Genomic DNA, 16,940 nt, shown 5'->3' on the forward strand with positions numbered 1-16,940 from the left:
AATTCTTAGGTCTCTAAAATAATAATAATAATAATAATAATAATAATAATAATAATAATAAGAAGAAGAAGAAGAAGAAGAAGAAGAAGAAGAAGAAGAAAAAGAAGAAGAAGAAAAAGAAGAAGAAGAAGTTAGATTTGAAAAGGACATGGATAAGAAGTCTAGAGTGTTCTCTCCTCTCTCTCCTCTCTCTCTCTCTCTCTCTCTCTCTCTCTCTCTCTCTCTCTCTCTCTCTCTAAGAGGCCCACAATCTAGCTCTCAAATTAACACACATGGAGACCTATTCTTTATTATGTATGCATGCCTGGCCTTAGCTTGGCTAGTTTCTAGCCACCTTTTCTTAATGTATCCTGTCCACCTTTTGCCTTTGGACTTTTGCCTTTCTCTATTTCTCTATAGCTTTTCTTTTCTTCTTATTCTATTTCTGGCTGTGTAGCTGGGTGTTTGGCTCCTTCTTTTCTCACTCCTTGATCTAGCTTCTCCAAGATTTCTCATCCTATTTATTCTATCTGCCTGCCAGGCCCACTTATCCTTTCTCCTGCCTTGCTACTAACCATTCAGGTGTTTTAAACAGCCAAAGTAACACAGCTTCATGGAGTTGTTCAAATACAACATAAAGGAATGCAACATATCTGTGCATCATTAAACAAATATTGCACAGCATAAACAAATGTAACACGTCTTAATATAATATTTGACAACCCCAGGAAATGCAAGGGTTCTCTCTCAGGAGTACACAAGGTTTTCACTGCAAGCTACCCAAGAGAATGAGGCAAAAAGATTGTGAATTTGAAGCCTGCCTGGGCAACACACCAAGTTTTAGGCCACCCTGAGAAATGTTGAGAAAACCTTTCACAAAATAAAAAGTGTACTGGGAAGACAGCCCATTGTTAGCTTAGCAGGGGAGACACCGTGGATTCAGTGTTCACTGGAAGGAAACAGTGAAAGGGGCAGTTACATCAAGAGGTCTAGATTGAAAGAGTCAGAAGATTTGGTAAGTGAGAAGATGATTGAGGTGACCAACATTAGGACATGTTGTGAATCAAAGTCAATCATGGGCACTGGGAATATTGGCAAGCAAAGTCCAGATTAGACCAAATGATCTAGCCTGCAACAAATTTTTAGTCAAGACCAGACCCATAGTTATGTTATGTGTATACTAATACTAATCTGCGATTTTATAAGGCAAGGCAAGGGTCTCCAAGATCTGTATAGTTCATATAAATCAAGCTCACTCCACAAGTTGCCTGGTATAATCCAATGCTGTATTCTTTCCTTTCCCAACCAGGATGACCTTAATGTTCCCTATAACTTGAATAAACTTTAGACAAAGTTTCTTCTAGCTTAAAGAAATCTCACCTTTATTGTCTTAAAACAGTTACCTCTAGGTTTCCATTGATTCAATGACCAGGAGCCCTTGACAACAACTTGGAAGGTTGTTATCAATGTGATAATCAAGAAAGATTGTGCCCTATATCCCAAGCTCTGTGAAATTCCAATTCAATAAGTGACAATGAGCTTATACAGATTCCATGGTAACATTGTCTCTCTAATGCCCTTCGGTTCTTCTCCAGGCAGTCATTTCAGGACTTGAAAATACTTTGATTCCATGTGTTGGCAGGAGATGAGGTCATGTCCTCTATTCCATTGCAACAGTCTTGAGAAAAGTCTCCCTTATCTTCTTTGTGTGTGTGATATTCAGAAGAGGCAAACTCTCTACCACTAAGCTATGTATCCCCAGTCCTTGTTTAACTCCTTACTTTGACAAAGTGTCTAGTTAGACAACCAAGGCTGGTCTTGAATTTTTTATCTACTAAACCAGTCCCTGAAAGAGCTGTGGTTATAGGCCTGCACTACCAGTGTTGACCTCCTTTGTCTACTCAACTTGTCCTGTGCAATGTTTCCTTGATGTGCATGTGAAATTAAAGTCCACACAACTAGAGATTAATGACTGTTTTGTCATGTCATGGCTAGGTCTCCAGCATCTATAGTTTTAATCACTATGCTTGGATCAATAAACTATGTTCTATGGAGTCAGTTGAAACAAACTTTGTCTCTTTCCTCTTATTATCCATGAAACCTTGAACAAGTCACTGATCTTCTAAATACTAATGTCTACTGGTAAAATGAAGAAAATGCTATAAATACTGAATCAGTTTATAAAGCCTTGGAAATATTTAAGGCCTTTTGATCTTACCGAGTTTTCATCTATCAGACTTAGAACACAATATGTAGGCATTTTTAAGTTGTTGCTTTTTGAAAAACAGAAATGATGGATAAAGAGCTTAAGGAAATTAAAAGGAATGGAGAATCTAGAAAAGAGAGAAAGGGAGGGAAAGACAGATGAAGGAAAAAATGAAGGAAAGAGAATAAAGTGAGGGAGGAAAATGAAAAGAAGGAAAGATCTTGGAAAGAAAGAAGGGGGATGGGCAAGAAAGGGAGGATGGAAGGAGAGAGGGAGGGAGGGAGGCAGGGAGAGAAGGATGAAAGGAGAGAGGGAGGAAGAGAAGGAGGGAATCTCAAATAGGCTTCAGGAATGAGGACGTAAGAATGTGTAATAGAAATGGTAAGCAGAAATACTACAGCTGTTGTGCTTCTTGTTTTTATGGTTTTATCTTTCCAGTGTTGAGACTTGAACCCAGGGCCTCACATAGCAAACACTCTACCATTGAGTTATAGCCCCAGATCTATTATGCTGCTTATCAGGTGGAAAAAGACCGTATTCCTCATGCCAGGTGTTATCATATTGTTGATTAGACCCATGGTTTATTTTAATCTGTGGTGTTTCCTAAACAAAACAAAAACAAAAAAACACAGCTATCCTTGGGCTGTGCCTTAAGAGTGATTCAATAATGGTTTCTATGGAATCACCTGCCTGGGGATAGTCATGTGATGTAGAGGTATCCTCTCCATCCCACCTACATGCCCTGACAGTGAGTTTCTGGCTGTCAAGGACATGTCTCCATGGCAGAAAAAGGGAAGGCAAACTTAAGGCAACTTTAAAAGTGTTGCAGCCTAGAGACCGTCTGATTATATTATAACGAAAACCATTTTTACCCATGAAGTGAATGATTGGGAAGCTAAGGTTAGCTCTGGTTTTCAGAAATCCTTCTCCAACCAAGAGGAAAAAAGTTGAATCCCCCACCCTCTTTCCACTGTGCTACATTACTGGGTGACCCATGAGACACTGAAGATGGGCATCCGTGAACGCCTAGACCACCTCAAGTGTCTGTTCACAGAGACAAGAGTGGAGGGCTTCTAGGAAGATCTGAAGAGGCCCCTGGAAAACATTAGTTCTGAATGGAAATGCTGATCATTTTGGCCTCTTGTGTACTCCCAGTAATAGCAGCTATGATATCCTGAACCTCAATAATAGCAGCTGTGATATCCTGAACCTCAGTAAGGCTGAGTTTGTGACCAGCTGTTGAAGGCTTCAGAAGACACAAGTTTGCTTAGACTACACTTGTTCTGTAGCAAAACTTAGCCAGAACATGCCACTTCTTTATGCTGTCTGTGTGTGTGTTGGGGTTGGGGTGATGGGAAAGTGGGATACAACAAGAGGAGAGAGTGTTAAAGATTCATACCAGACACGGGCTACATAAAAGATATGCTTTGGTCTATACTTCATTCTTAAGCCTTTAGCAAATTAGATGAGATTTCATTCAATTGTGTGGTTTCACTCATTTTCAATTTACCATTTTATTCTTTTTACCCAAGTAAATGAATCTCCTCAGAGATTTGTATATATTAATGTCCAGACCAAGCAGACGCCAAATGCATCTCAAGCAAGATAATTGTACTTCCCTAGAGAATTCACTTTTTATAGGCTTTTGTTGTATTTATCTATTGGACAAGGCTTACTTGCCCTTTACCATAAAATTCCAGATTCTCCTTGAAGTTTGTAATCAGGCAAAGTGAAGCCATGGAATGGCGGCTGTGCCCTGGGTGCCTTTTGCAGTTCTTGGTCCATGTGCTTCAGACACTACTGAGTCTTATCTGAAGAAGAGCTCACTCCCATCCCACGCTGATGTCTGGCACAGTCACACGCATCCATCTTTTGATCTCAGGCAGACACAAACTCCCAGCACTTTCATGGCCACAGCTGTCTTCCCCCTCCTGACCTTTGCATTGTCGTCTATGTGGGAAACCAAATGAGATTCAACGTGCAATCAATAGATCAGTCCACTCCTCATCCCGACAACATACCAGCCAATGTTAGAAATTGCCTTTTTCCCCATACCATCAAGAATGTTTTGCACATGCTAAACTATAAATTGAGAGGTAGATATCACATAACTATGTGTAAAACCACTGTTTGTGATTCATAGCTCACATGTCCCATTTTTCACTGTTTGGGGGTTATCAGAAGAAAAAAATACAAGCAAAAATAGCTCTAATGTCAGTGGTGAGGTCATTCCCTCTTTCCCAGAGTCCATGAAACATGAAAACCCCAAACGCACATTCCTATGTTTCTATTGGTTTAAACTAATTGTGTCATTCTAAGACTTTGGTGGATTAACACACAGTCTTGCTTTACAGGTTCCAAATGACACAGGACTGTGGACATAATATACATGTATGTCTCATTTTTGCTCAGCCAACTGCATGGTGGCACCTATTTCTCTCCCATAGCTTAATTCCACAAATGACTCAATACCCAATTCAATTCTCTCATGGTATGTTTCTGCCGTTCCTTGCCATTCCATTTAAGATACAGAGAAAAAGGATTCGGAAGAACCAACCTCCTTCTTTACAGCCTTGGCCTGAAAGTTGAGTTTATTTCTTTAGCTCATATTCTGAATTAGCACATTTAAGCATTTAAGAATAAAGGCTGCTTCCTGATTGCTCATCTGTATCCATACAACTCTGCTAAGGGTTTTCTTCCTCATGCATCTCTGTAAGAGACAAGGGAAAGAGCCTATTTGAGTACACAGTCAAAAGTTTCTACCACCATTGTTACTGTTTACATAGGCTATGTTTTGGGAATGTAAATTTCCATGAAAAACCACCACAGAAGCTTAAGCTTAAGAAGACTCACAAGATGTACATAGCAATCAGCACTATGATCTCTGCAGTGAGTTGGGGTTTCTTATCCTTCCACAATCAGTACTATGATCTCTGCAGTGAGTTGGGGGTTTCTTATCCTTCCACAATAAATACTGCTGTACTCCACGTACTGTGTCACCTTGGTTAAGCTGTTACCAGAGACTGAATTTTGGTATCTTTGCAAATCCCTATTTGAAGATGCAAGCCCCAAAGCTAAGGTGCTAATACTTGGAACCTCTAGAAGGTGCTTGAAGTCACAAAGTCGTTCAGTCTCTTAAAAGTGGGATTACTACACTTATGAAAAAGACACTGCATGCAGACAGAAGACCAGCATCTTAAATGAAGAAGAAAATCGCCAGCAGATATCTATCCTGAAGGGCTCTAAAAATTACAACAGCAAAAATTATTTTTATATTGTTTATAAGCAAATAAGTGTATGGTATTTTGTTATAGCATTCTAGATGAACACAGACATCGATAATGCCAGCTGGTTTACTCAGCCTAGCCTAGTAGTTATTGAGTATTTTGTAGATCGGATCGATATTTAATAATCAATCAACTTTTCATGGGGTTTAATATTCCTGATAATGTGAACATGATCTTCAGATCAGCATGAGCACTAATAGAAAAGCAATGCTTCCTAGAAGGTGGCCTTCTTCCTCAAAGCACATTGGCTTTTACTTGCATGGCCAGTCTGCTGCCTTGCCAAAAACTCTAACCTTTCGGTTTCCACGATTCCGTGAACAAACTTACTCTCCTAAACATCAATTTATTAAAATGAGGGATATGAGCCAGAACAGACATCAAGATCATTTCCTGTTGCATATACTATGGCAATACATGGGAGTGGTACTTTAATTTGATTCCAAACTAAAATTCCTAATGAGGTGAATTAGCAACAGCAACCGAAAAGAGAAAATGTGGTGTCCAATGTGAACATCATATATCCAAAGGATGCTTCCAGTGGACGCAACATTCCAACTGCCCCAGCAGAGCTTATGCTTTCCAGCAGCATCCTACAGCCTTCTTATTACCCCAGATGCAATATAACTTATAATGCCTTTTACCAACTCCGATGTATTAAGTTGAATAAATTGAAGTCACATTCTTTCTCTCCCAGACTTGAGTATGCTTCCTATACCATAAATGGCAGTAGGTCTGGACCCCCATGGTAGCAAGCATGTTTGGTAGTGACTGTTCTCCTTTGATAGTGTTGGCCAAGACAGAATGTTTTGGAATATCTGACCACACTCTTGCAAAGTTCTGCTATCCTGTCTTAGATACCTTACTTATCTTCATCTGTCTGTTTTTAGATATCTACATAAAAGAACAGATAATATGCAGGAGTTTGAAAATGTCTCTTCCTTTAGAATACTGCCATATCAAATGCTGAAAGCTAACCAAAAGTACCTTGATCAAGCAGAGGCACCAAAGTCACAGGCCACTTGGGAATGATGATGAGAATAGCATTGTGAAAAAAAGAAATAGTACACCTTGTCCAAAAGTGAGGAAAACATTTTTCCTCAAAGGATGAAGCAGGAGTATCACTTGTTCCCAGAAATTCAAAGATAGCCTAGGAAGGAGGGCAAGTTTATCTGTGTAATAATTAAAAAAAGACAAATCTATAACTGATAAGCAAAATATGTAGTAGTGTTGTTGGCCTAATACAGTTACAAACAAGTGTGGTTTTATGATACACCTCCGCTCTAGCATCAATCCACTTGCTCCCACTGACTGAGAAACAAGGTCAGAAGAGGACTTTCAGAGGCATCGTTCATTATGATGCTCCTGTGTGCAGCAGCTGCTTGACAGGGAACTAACTGGGTCTAAGCTTGTCCCACTGCCAAAAAGACCATCCCCAACTTGAAATCATCTGATTCTCACAGAAAAGATGAACTTCTCTGGCGGACAGCACACATAGTACTGGTACACCCAAGTTACCAGGAGTCAGAGTATCGCCACAGCACAGTAGTATCAATATCTGTCTCTGGAGCCCAGGGGTGAAAGGAAATACAGAGGAATCAGGAGAAACTCTTCAGACAAGATTGATCTAGGACTCCCAATGCTTCTCTGATGCAGCAAAGTTCTACAAACACATTAGGAAACTTAGACAAGACTCCTTGGCCTTAGCATAGGTCATGTGACCCATAGAGTTGTTTGAAATAACATAGGTACCATGTCAGAGAATCTTGTTAAGAAGCCCTAGTTCATGGTATTGTACTAGATGCACTAAAGTCATTTCTGGGCCCTCCCCTTGGCCGGCACACCTTCTGTGTTCCTGTTTTCTAAGATCTCCTCATATCCAGAGTACATGGGCTCCAAGGAAAGACTTCCGAAGACTTTGCAGAAGACACTTTCCCCTCCTCCACGCTGTGATCTCTTCTGGAAGGATGTGAAACTTGAGGCTACTAAAGCTTCCTTTCAGTTATTAATATTCATAACTGTATTAATAATGACACTCTCCTAAGTAATTGAGAGGGTTAAATAAGTGCATGTAATACACTTAGAAAAGTACCTGGTGCATAATAAATGCGATTTAATTCTTAGTGAGGTTGGAAGCATGTCAAGTAAGTACTAGCAGTAATACTTCATTATGTATTTATATATATGCAATCTGGACTCCGGCTAGAACTAATTAAATTGTGACCACTATTATTTTTCCTTTTTGAGATTGTCAATACAGGTTTTCTCTGTGTAATAACCCTGGCTGTTTAGGAACTTGGATTGTAGAACAGGCTGGCCCTGAACTCACAGAGATCTGCCAACCTCTGCCCCCTAAGTGCTGGGATTAAAGGTGTACACCATCACACCTGGCTTGTGACCTCTATACTTATTTATTTACTTACTTACTTACTATCTATCTACTTATTATCAAAGATATACGATTGTGAAATTTTGAAGATATATTCATATTTTACTTAGTATATGTATTAATATCTGATTAAAAAATTATTTTCCTTTAGTTAAATTTCATGAATATATTGGCTCTATCTCAAATCAAATATCCACAAAATAAATGTTTTGTTTCCACTCATCATTTATGACTGATTTCCTTTAAAAATAAAGAACATTTCTTTTATAGGGGAAAAGAATCTTTACAAAGTTTTAGTTTTGCAGAGAAATTAAGAGATGAGCCTGCTGTCCCACAAAGGCACAATTCCCCCATCATCAGTGACCCCCGCCAAAGTGATGCTTGCTTTTGCAATTCATGAGCCTATACTAGCACATCATCATCACGCAAAGTTCATCCATGCTTGGTGCTGTGAATTCTAAGGGTTTGGACAAACATACATCATGACAGTGTCAACATACAGAGTAATTTCATCTTTGAGAATCCTCTGAGCTCTTCCTGGATATATCTTCCTGACTCACAATTGATTCCTTATCTGTCAGGGGCCATGAGAATTACAGCAAGTGACAAATTGTGTTTATATGTTAAACCACCAGAGGAATGACTGTAATGGAGATTAGTCCTGTCCACACAAGGCCCTCAGGACCATCAACTCTGGAAACTGTTGCTCACATTAACTAAAGCAGTTTGGTGTCTCCCCAATACCTGCACTGTAGTGTGTAATCTCATGTGATGTATTTATGTAATCTCATGATTGCATCTCAATCTTCTGGGTACATATATCTGTGGGTGGTCAGGAAGATGACTTCTCATTTAGATATATAGTTTTGATATACAGAATATAGACTTGAACATGCTTCATGATTGGATCATTTGTCCCACAAGGACTATGGACACTTAAAAGCCTGTCTCGTTCTTTTGCTCGGACTAACTGCACACAATTAGCTCACTTTCACTTCAAAACAAGTTCAAACTAGACTAAAGACATTTTGTAAATAGATTACAAGTTTAAAACCTTATAGCTATGCACAAGGTCAGGGTCACAGATATCCAACCACATTGCTATACTAAGCACCCTAAGAAAAGCATGCCAACTCTTTGCTTGCCAAGTCTGTTAACAAAAGAGCTATGTCTTAAAGCTTATCTCAGTGGGCACCTGATTCCCCCCCACACACACACCCTCTGGTCATGGTCTCAGGTCTGTAACCTTGGAACCTTGTGTTGTCATGGAAGCGGCTAAGCTCCTTTCGCTTACCCTAGGAATGTGGACCAATGAGAGGCAACTCTTGTAATTTCTTTATCATTTCAAGGCTCCTGTGAAACAGAGTTTTTAGAATGGAAGAAGGAGAAGAATCTGGGAAAAATTAGCAGTAGGACTGGAGAATTAGAACAGAAGTAGAGCAGTATAGATACTGGCGTGAAGAAGGATGGAGTGAGAGATTCAGTTTTTGCCCTCAGATCCTGAGCCTTCTGCTGGCTGTAGACTTTTGAGTCCTATGGGGGCACTGGGGCTGTCCCCCCAAAAGTCCTTGTTATTTATGTCCATGTCTTTGTCTTTTCTCCTAGAAAAAGAATCTGTAGTTGTTGCAGAGATCTTAAAAAGCAGCCTTTCTTGATGGCTTTAAAAAATCAGTAATACACATTTTAATGTATATTCATAACTTGACAGCTCCAATTTTCCTATTGATGAGCAAGAGCCCATTGTTTGGGTAGATCATGGTGCACCTCCTGAATGACATTGTGATTTCCAAGTTTTGACAATTATGGAAAAGCCTGCTGTAAACAGGTGGTGCCAGGATGACCTTTTTTTTTTTTTAAAGATTTATTTATTTATTATGTATACAACATTCCTTCCATGTATACCTGTATGCCAGAAGAGGGCGCCAGACCTCTTTACAGATGGTTGTGAGCCACCATGTGGTTGCTGGGAATTGAACTCAGTACCTCTGGAAGAGCAGTCAGTGCTCTTAACCTCTGAGCCATCTCTCCAGCCCAGGATGACCTTTTTTAAAAAAAAAATATAGCAGTTGTGCTGGAGCAATGGTTCTGTGGTTAGGAGCACTTGCTGCTCTTGCAGAGGACCCAGGTTCAATTCCAGAACCCATAAGACAGCTCACAAACACCTGTAACTCCAGTTCCAGGGGATCCGTGGGTGACAGGTACACACACAGTTCACAGACATACATGTAGACAACACACACACAAATAAAATAAACAGATCTATTTTCTAATACAGCACTGTTTACTTTCCATCTTCTTCAACATCAGCATTGCCAGTGTTCATGGATTGATGTGGAGCTTGCTTCTCTAGGAAGAGTGACCTGGTTAAGTGTATATGCCTTGCTGTTTTATACTTGCACCCACTAACTCTGTGCCTGTAAGGGAGCTTTAGAATCTCTTCTCTCCCCCTTAGTCATTTTCCAGCAGTGACGAGTGAATGCCTTTTTTCCTCTAAACCATATTTTGGATTTGAAACCTTCAGAATTAAAAAGGATTTCAAGTAAAAGTAAATCTTCATAAAAGCATGTTTTATTTTTGTGAACGACAAAGCAAAACCTTTGCAGCATGTTAATCTTTAAATGTTTTGGTAGATCACCTTGTACTTACTATTGTAGAAAATGTAATTATTCTGGCACTGACGTCTCCCTGCTGGAACTGTGCCCTTAAGGGTTACGAGTGCATGCCTGGTCCAGCATGGCTCCCAGAGGGACAGCCTTGGGGCCTGCCAAGGACAGCACCCGTAAAATGTCACTTAGCTGAGCATTTTACGTGAATTGCGTATCCTTTCCGGAGAGGAAATGATAGCATTAACATTTATAAAAGGTGCACATTTATTTACAAGAGGCTACAAAGAGACCTACCTAAATTGGCATTGAGATTCTGTTTTCCATTATATAAATACTATAAAAGTTATTGCAAATACATAATTGTTAGCATTTTCTATTGTGTTGTAATGCATTTTATACAGTCTGGAACTGTTTGTTTACATTTGTTGTGGAATATATATACTCATCTTTGTCCAGTCCGTTTATGGGTGTGTTTCCATTCCTATGTTTTGGGGAAATGTTCATTAATTAATAAGATGCTTTTCAAAATTATACACAGAGAAGAGTCATTTTCATAAACCTATCTCTAATCTTCATATGAGCATTTTCTGAGAAGACGACATTGCACCTCTTCCATCTCCATCCTGTTCCTAACTGAAAATGGGCTTTGAAAGCACTTGGCATCTTCATACTTTAACTGATTCTCCAGGGTAAAGTCGTTCTAAACCACTTAGGATAATTCTGTCGTTCTCCTTATGCTTCTCGCCAGGGTTTCCCAGGTTATAGGAATTTAAAGTGGAGCATGCTGGAACTTCCAGGACAGTGTTCCTGTTAAAAGCTCCAGACAGTCTGAGAGGTGATCCCGACGCCGACGGTGATGACAGCCATCCTGATGGGTCGAGGGAAGAGCAAAGGCTATCACAGGAATTCCATCTGGAACCCCAGGCAATGTGCCATTGATTTCACATGCACTGGGTTCACCAATCTCTGGGCTTTCATTATGAAATACATGTGTCCTTATTGATCTGACCCTCCGAGAAAGCTTTCCTGTAAACTTCAACTGAAAGCCTTAGGATTTACTCTCTCCCCTTTGCCGTTAGGTAGAGAATGAGGTTAGTACTCTTGGTACAAGTTCAAGTGAAGGACAGAACTGAATTTGTTTTTGCTGAGTGTGCCATCATTAGACTAATCATTATAAACAAAATGGTCTCCTCTAGGATATGAAGCAAAGAAATGAGCATGGGTTTGCATTTTTATACAAATACTTTTCAGATTCCCCAGCATGCTTATTGCATAAAGCTCTGTAAACCACTTATTTCAGTCACGTATTCTCCACTAAAATCTCTTAAATCCCTAACAGGACTTCATATTTTCTAGAAGTTGTATGTACTACTTCTGTTTATTTCTGATTGGCCATAATTTAATATATAGCTATTCCCGGCAAGAAAAATACAGAAATAAAATCTTTGTCCTAAATATTATGGTCCAGCTTTCCAAACAAAGAACTCTTAGGTTTTAAAGGACAGCTTTCGTGTGTTGTAGACAGTTAATTGTGTTGTGTCTTATTTTGATGCATACTTATTTCTTGGTTTTGATCATTAACATTTTAAATAGAGCAAGGCCTGATCTCCCGAGCCTGCAATCTTGCACTGGAGATGCGGGGGCAGGACAGCAAATGTGATGCTAACCCGACTCCATAACAAATTCAAGGTCAGCTTGAACTTGTCTCAAAAATCCCTAAATAAGCAAATCTAAAGTTTAAACTGTAAAAAAAAAATAAATTTGAGGTTTCTTCTTAAGCAATGCAATTGTTTTATTGCAAATAGATTTCTTTCACACAATATATTCTGATTATGATTGCCCTTCCTCTAAATCTCCAAGTCCTCCCAACTCCTCCTCCCCACCACTCCACTGACCAAAATCCACATCCTTTCTTGCTCTCATTAGAAGTCAAACAAGTTTCTAAAATTAAAAAAACAATAAAATCAGATCACATAGAAACAAACAAGCCTGAATAAGACAAAACAAGCTGAAAAACAAAGAAGCAAAGTAAACGCAGAAGAAACAAAGACACACAGAGACACCCAGATTGGCAAGCAGAGAAGTCCCCTAAAAACACAAAATTGGAAATATAGTAAATATATTACATAAGCAAAAACAACCCTCCAAAACGACTATTGTGTTCATTTGTGCTGGCAGCATCTTCTCTGAACATCAAGGCTGTTATTAAGAGTGTTTTGTTTACCCAATGAGACTCTATTGGTGAAAACTAAGTCGATTGGTGATAACTTCTGTGTTAGGGATGTGGGCTTGTACCCACCTCTCATCTCTACACTGCGGCCTTATTTGGCAGAGACCCATGCAAGCCCTGTGCACACTGCCTTGGTCTCTATGAGTTCACATGTGCACCGGTGCTGCTGTGTTTAGAAGACTTTGTCTCCTCTGCGTTCTTCATCCCCACTGGTTTTTAACGTTTATGACTCCTCTTCCACAGGGCTCCCTGAGTGAGGGGAGGGATTGGATGACAGCCCATTTAGGACTGAGTGCTTTAAGGTCTCTCATTGTCTCCACCATGTCCAGCTGTGGAGATCTGTATTCATTCCATCTATAAAAGGAGAAAGCTTCGGGGGCTGGAGAGATGGCTCAGAGGTTAAGAGCACTGCCTGCTCTTCCAGAGGTCCCGAGTTCAATTCCCAGCAACCACATGGTGGCTCACAACCATCTGTAATGGGGTCTGGTGCCCTCTTCTGGCCTGCAGGCATACACACAGACAGAATATTGTATACATAATAAATAAATAAATATTTAAAAAAAAAAAAAAAAAAAAAAAAGGAGAAAGCTTCTGTATGATGGCCGAGGGAGATCTCATCTATGGGCATCGCAGAATCTTATTAGGAGTAATTTTGTTGCTATGTCCCTTTAGAAAATCAGTAGTATTTTGTTTTACCCTAGGTCTCTGGCCTACCTAGTCTCACATTTCTGGCTACCTGAGCAGTATCCAAAGTGAGTTCCATTCCACAGAGTGTACCCTTAAGGAAAATCAGATATTGGTCGATTAATCCTACAAGATTTGTGCCACTATTGTAAGAGTTATATCTTGCATACAGGTCTTCATTGTAATTCAAAGGGTCAGTAGTGGGGTTGCTATTTACCTTTCTCCTTTGGTATCATTCACACGAAGGACCTTCCAGTAACATGAAGCTTGTCAGGGGTGAATGCTCTAGGTAGGATTTATTTACATCATAGGGCCATAAAATGCTAACTGCTTACCTTCTTGTTCAATTAGTAAATCAGTAGAGGACCTGACACCAGAAATTCAATGGATTTGATACTTGCTTTATTGTATTACTTTTAACTAAAAACTGGTTTTAAAGAGAATTACAAACTATGGGTTTTTTAATTTCATTTGCAGTTTAATGTGGACGGATAGGAAATCATTATTCAGATGGCAAGGTGTAGGATTTCCTCATACAAACTGAACTTGCAATTACAAAAATTACTTTTGCCTTCTTCCATTCCATCGTTTTATTGATGGCCCGTTATGGCTATAGGACAGCTCTCCCTGGCTCTTAGGAACATGTTGTGGCTGTGTGTTGCTTAGTGGGGAATTCTTCTAGCATCTTGATAGGTGTGGCTACTAGGGATTCTAGGTAAAAATCTGTTTCTAGGTATTGGAAGCTGACACTTAGAAATGGGAATGGGCTGGGTGGGTGTTGAGAGCGTCATCTGGAGAAAGGAAAACTTGCTTTGCCACCAAGGTCTACTGAGTTCCCTGGTATTGAGTGTAGGAGTGAGTAGAAGCTGTATTTGGTAATTTTCTGCAGAGTTCATGCTGAGCCTGGAGGCTGGACTTGAAGGAATAAATGAAAGATATGAAAATCCAGAGTTAGCCTATCTGCTTTCCTGGCTGGGTTGCATATTATTTTCTTAATTCTATACTTTATGGTTTTCTTGTTAATAGTTTGTAGATTTAAAAATGAAATTCATTTCAAATTTTACTTGAAACAGGCTTTTTTAAAAGAAAGATTCCATTTTTATTTTTAATTGTGTCTTTTTTTTTACTTAAAACAGGCTTTTTTGGAAAGATTTCATTTTTATTTTTAATTGTGTCTAAACTTCTGTGTGTAGGTTTGTGCATGTGAGTGCAGTGTGCAGAGGCCAGAAGAGGGCGCTAGCTCCCCCAGAACCAGAGTAACTTCTACAACATACCTTTAGGAGGTCTATTTTAAGTCTTTATTTTTCTATACAACCTTTAAAAAGTTACTTAAGAAAAGTGACTTAAGCCATGTGGACTGATTAGCAGCGATCCAAGCTGGACAAAGCCAACGTATCAAGGATATGGGGTGGAACCACAAACACTAAGAACTATTTGAGGGATCATATGGAAGCCTACTACTGGAGAAGCTTCTTAAAATATATACTTCTTACATACTTTCTTCATTCATTCTTCCATTGAAGGGCATCTAGGTTCTTTCCTCCTCTATCTGCTTGGAATTCCTGTCTTGTTCTATTCTGCTAAACCCCTGGCTGAAACAGCTTTATTCATTAGCCAATAAAAGCAACACATACACAAAAGGACTTCCCACACTAGGAAAGTGGGCAGAAACCCTCATTCCTTAACCGTGAAGTTATTGCCAGTTGATCATAGTTTGCAAAGAAAATGCCAGTCTTCTCCAATGGCAGCTCATTGTGGGTATAAATCACACTTAAAGCCCATGACCAGAAGTAGGTGGCCAACAAACTCGGTGTTGTTTTTCATTTGTAGAATTTTTGTCTCATGTTGTTTTTATAGGGCACTCTTAAGTCTCAGGGATATTTTGCTTGTATATGATGGTTTCAGAGTTTCTGTTTTTAGTTGTGTGAGTTTCTTGTCGTTTTTGTTGTGTGTTTGTGGTGGTGGTGGTGGTTTGTTTGCTTTTTATTTGTCTGTCTGTTTTCTTAAGAAAGAGAGAAAGAATGCATGAGTTGGGCCAGTGAGGAGGTGTGAGGACCTGGGAGAAAGTGAAGGGGAGAACAAAATATTAATATATTGTATCAATTTTCAATTTATAAGGGGTTGTTTTGACTTTTAAAGAATTGTTTTGTTTTGTTGGATGAAGAAATTCTTGTGCTTGCATTTTATCACCAAAACCATATGATTATAAACTTCTGATGAGGAATAGGTTCCTGGAAGGCGCCGACAAGTAGATCAAGCTACATATGTAGAGGGTCTAGGTTGGTACCACACAGGATCCCTGGCTGTTAATCCAGAGTCTGTGAGCTTCTATGATCTCAGGTTAGTTGTTTCCGTGGATTCCCTTATGATGACGTTGTCCCCCCTGGCTTGCACAATCCTTCCTTCCTCTCTTCAACAGGATTCCCTGGCCTTGGCCTAGTGATTGGCTGTGGATACCTGCATTTTCTTCCATCAGTCACTGAATGAGGTTCCCTGGTGACAATTGGGGGCAGTTATCAGTCTGGTTACAGGAGACGGCCAGAGGTCATGGTGTTTCTTAGCAGCAATAGAACAGAACTAAGAATGCATGTCTCCAACAAGCTCACTTACTTCTACTGATCATCTCCCCTTCTTACAGATTCCATTACAATCTGGTCGTTCTCATAGTACCACAGGTTATACCGTGATATAACACATATTAATACATAATAATACGGACCGTGAAGGATACTTATCTAACCATAGCAACAGTAGTTAATTGCCATTAGAAGCTACAGGAAATGTTTCCTGAACTCATATGGAATAGAAACCACCCCAGATGGTAGAAGGCTAAGAGGATTCTCAGATATAGCTTTTGTTTTTATAATCGTTGTGAGAGTTGAAAAAACACTGCCTCATCAGGGAAATGACAAAATTAACATGTTTGAAACGAATCCTCAGTCCTGATAGGGAACGGTTGCCATCTAAGGCAGGAATCCACAAGAAAAGCACATCTCGCTCCAGGCTGTTGTAAGCTATTATGCTCGGCTCCCCAGAGGGCTGACAAAAATGAAGAATAATCAGAAAATGACAAGGAATGTACTCAATGCATCATCTCCGGGAGGGAGGCAGCCTAGGCAAGACATGGGCTAATTAAAGAAAGCGTTCCCAGTGTCTTTTATACAAATCTTTCGTGATTAAAAATCCAATCAGCAGTTTACGAGTGAGGTCTTTTGTATGTGGCTGGTGCCAACAGTCCTAGAACTATTGGGGTCGGGGAGCCTTAATTGACTGCTTTTGCTATGGACTGAGATGGGTTGGGAGTGCTTTGGTCTGCTGTTGATGTCTGGTAGAAACTCCTATTTTACTTTTCTCAGTTATCCACTAAGTAAGGTCAGGGCTTAAAAGAATCATTAATATTTGTTCTCTGGGCATCGCGCTTCACAGGTAACTGAGGCAAAAGAGGGTGTGCTGCCTGGAATTTGTCTGTCAGGCGATCCTTTTCCTATTCTGGCAGCGCGTTTTCAGGAGGATCTAATTCTTCCCCTGGCTGCTGCTTGCTCAGATGTTTGCATTCCCGATG

This window comes from Microtus pennsylvanicus, chromosome 16, assembly GCF_037038515.1.
Source record: "Microtus pennsylvanicus isolate mMicPen1 chromosome 16, mMicPen1.hap1, whole genome shotgun sequence".
Classification (NCBI taxonomy): Eukaryota; Metazoa; Chordata; class Mammalia; order Rodentia; family Cricetidae; genus Microtus; species Microtus pennsylvanicus.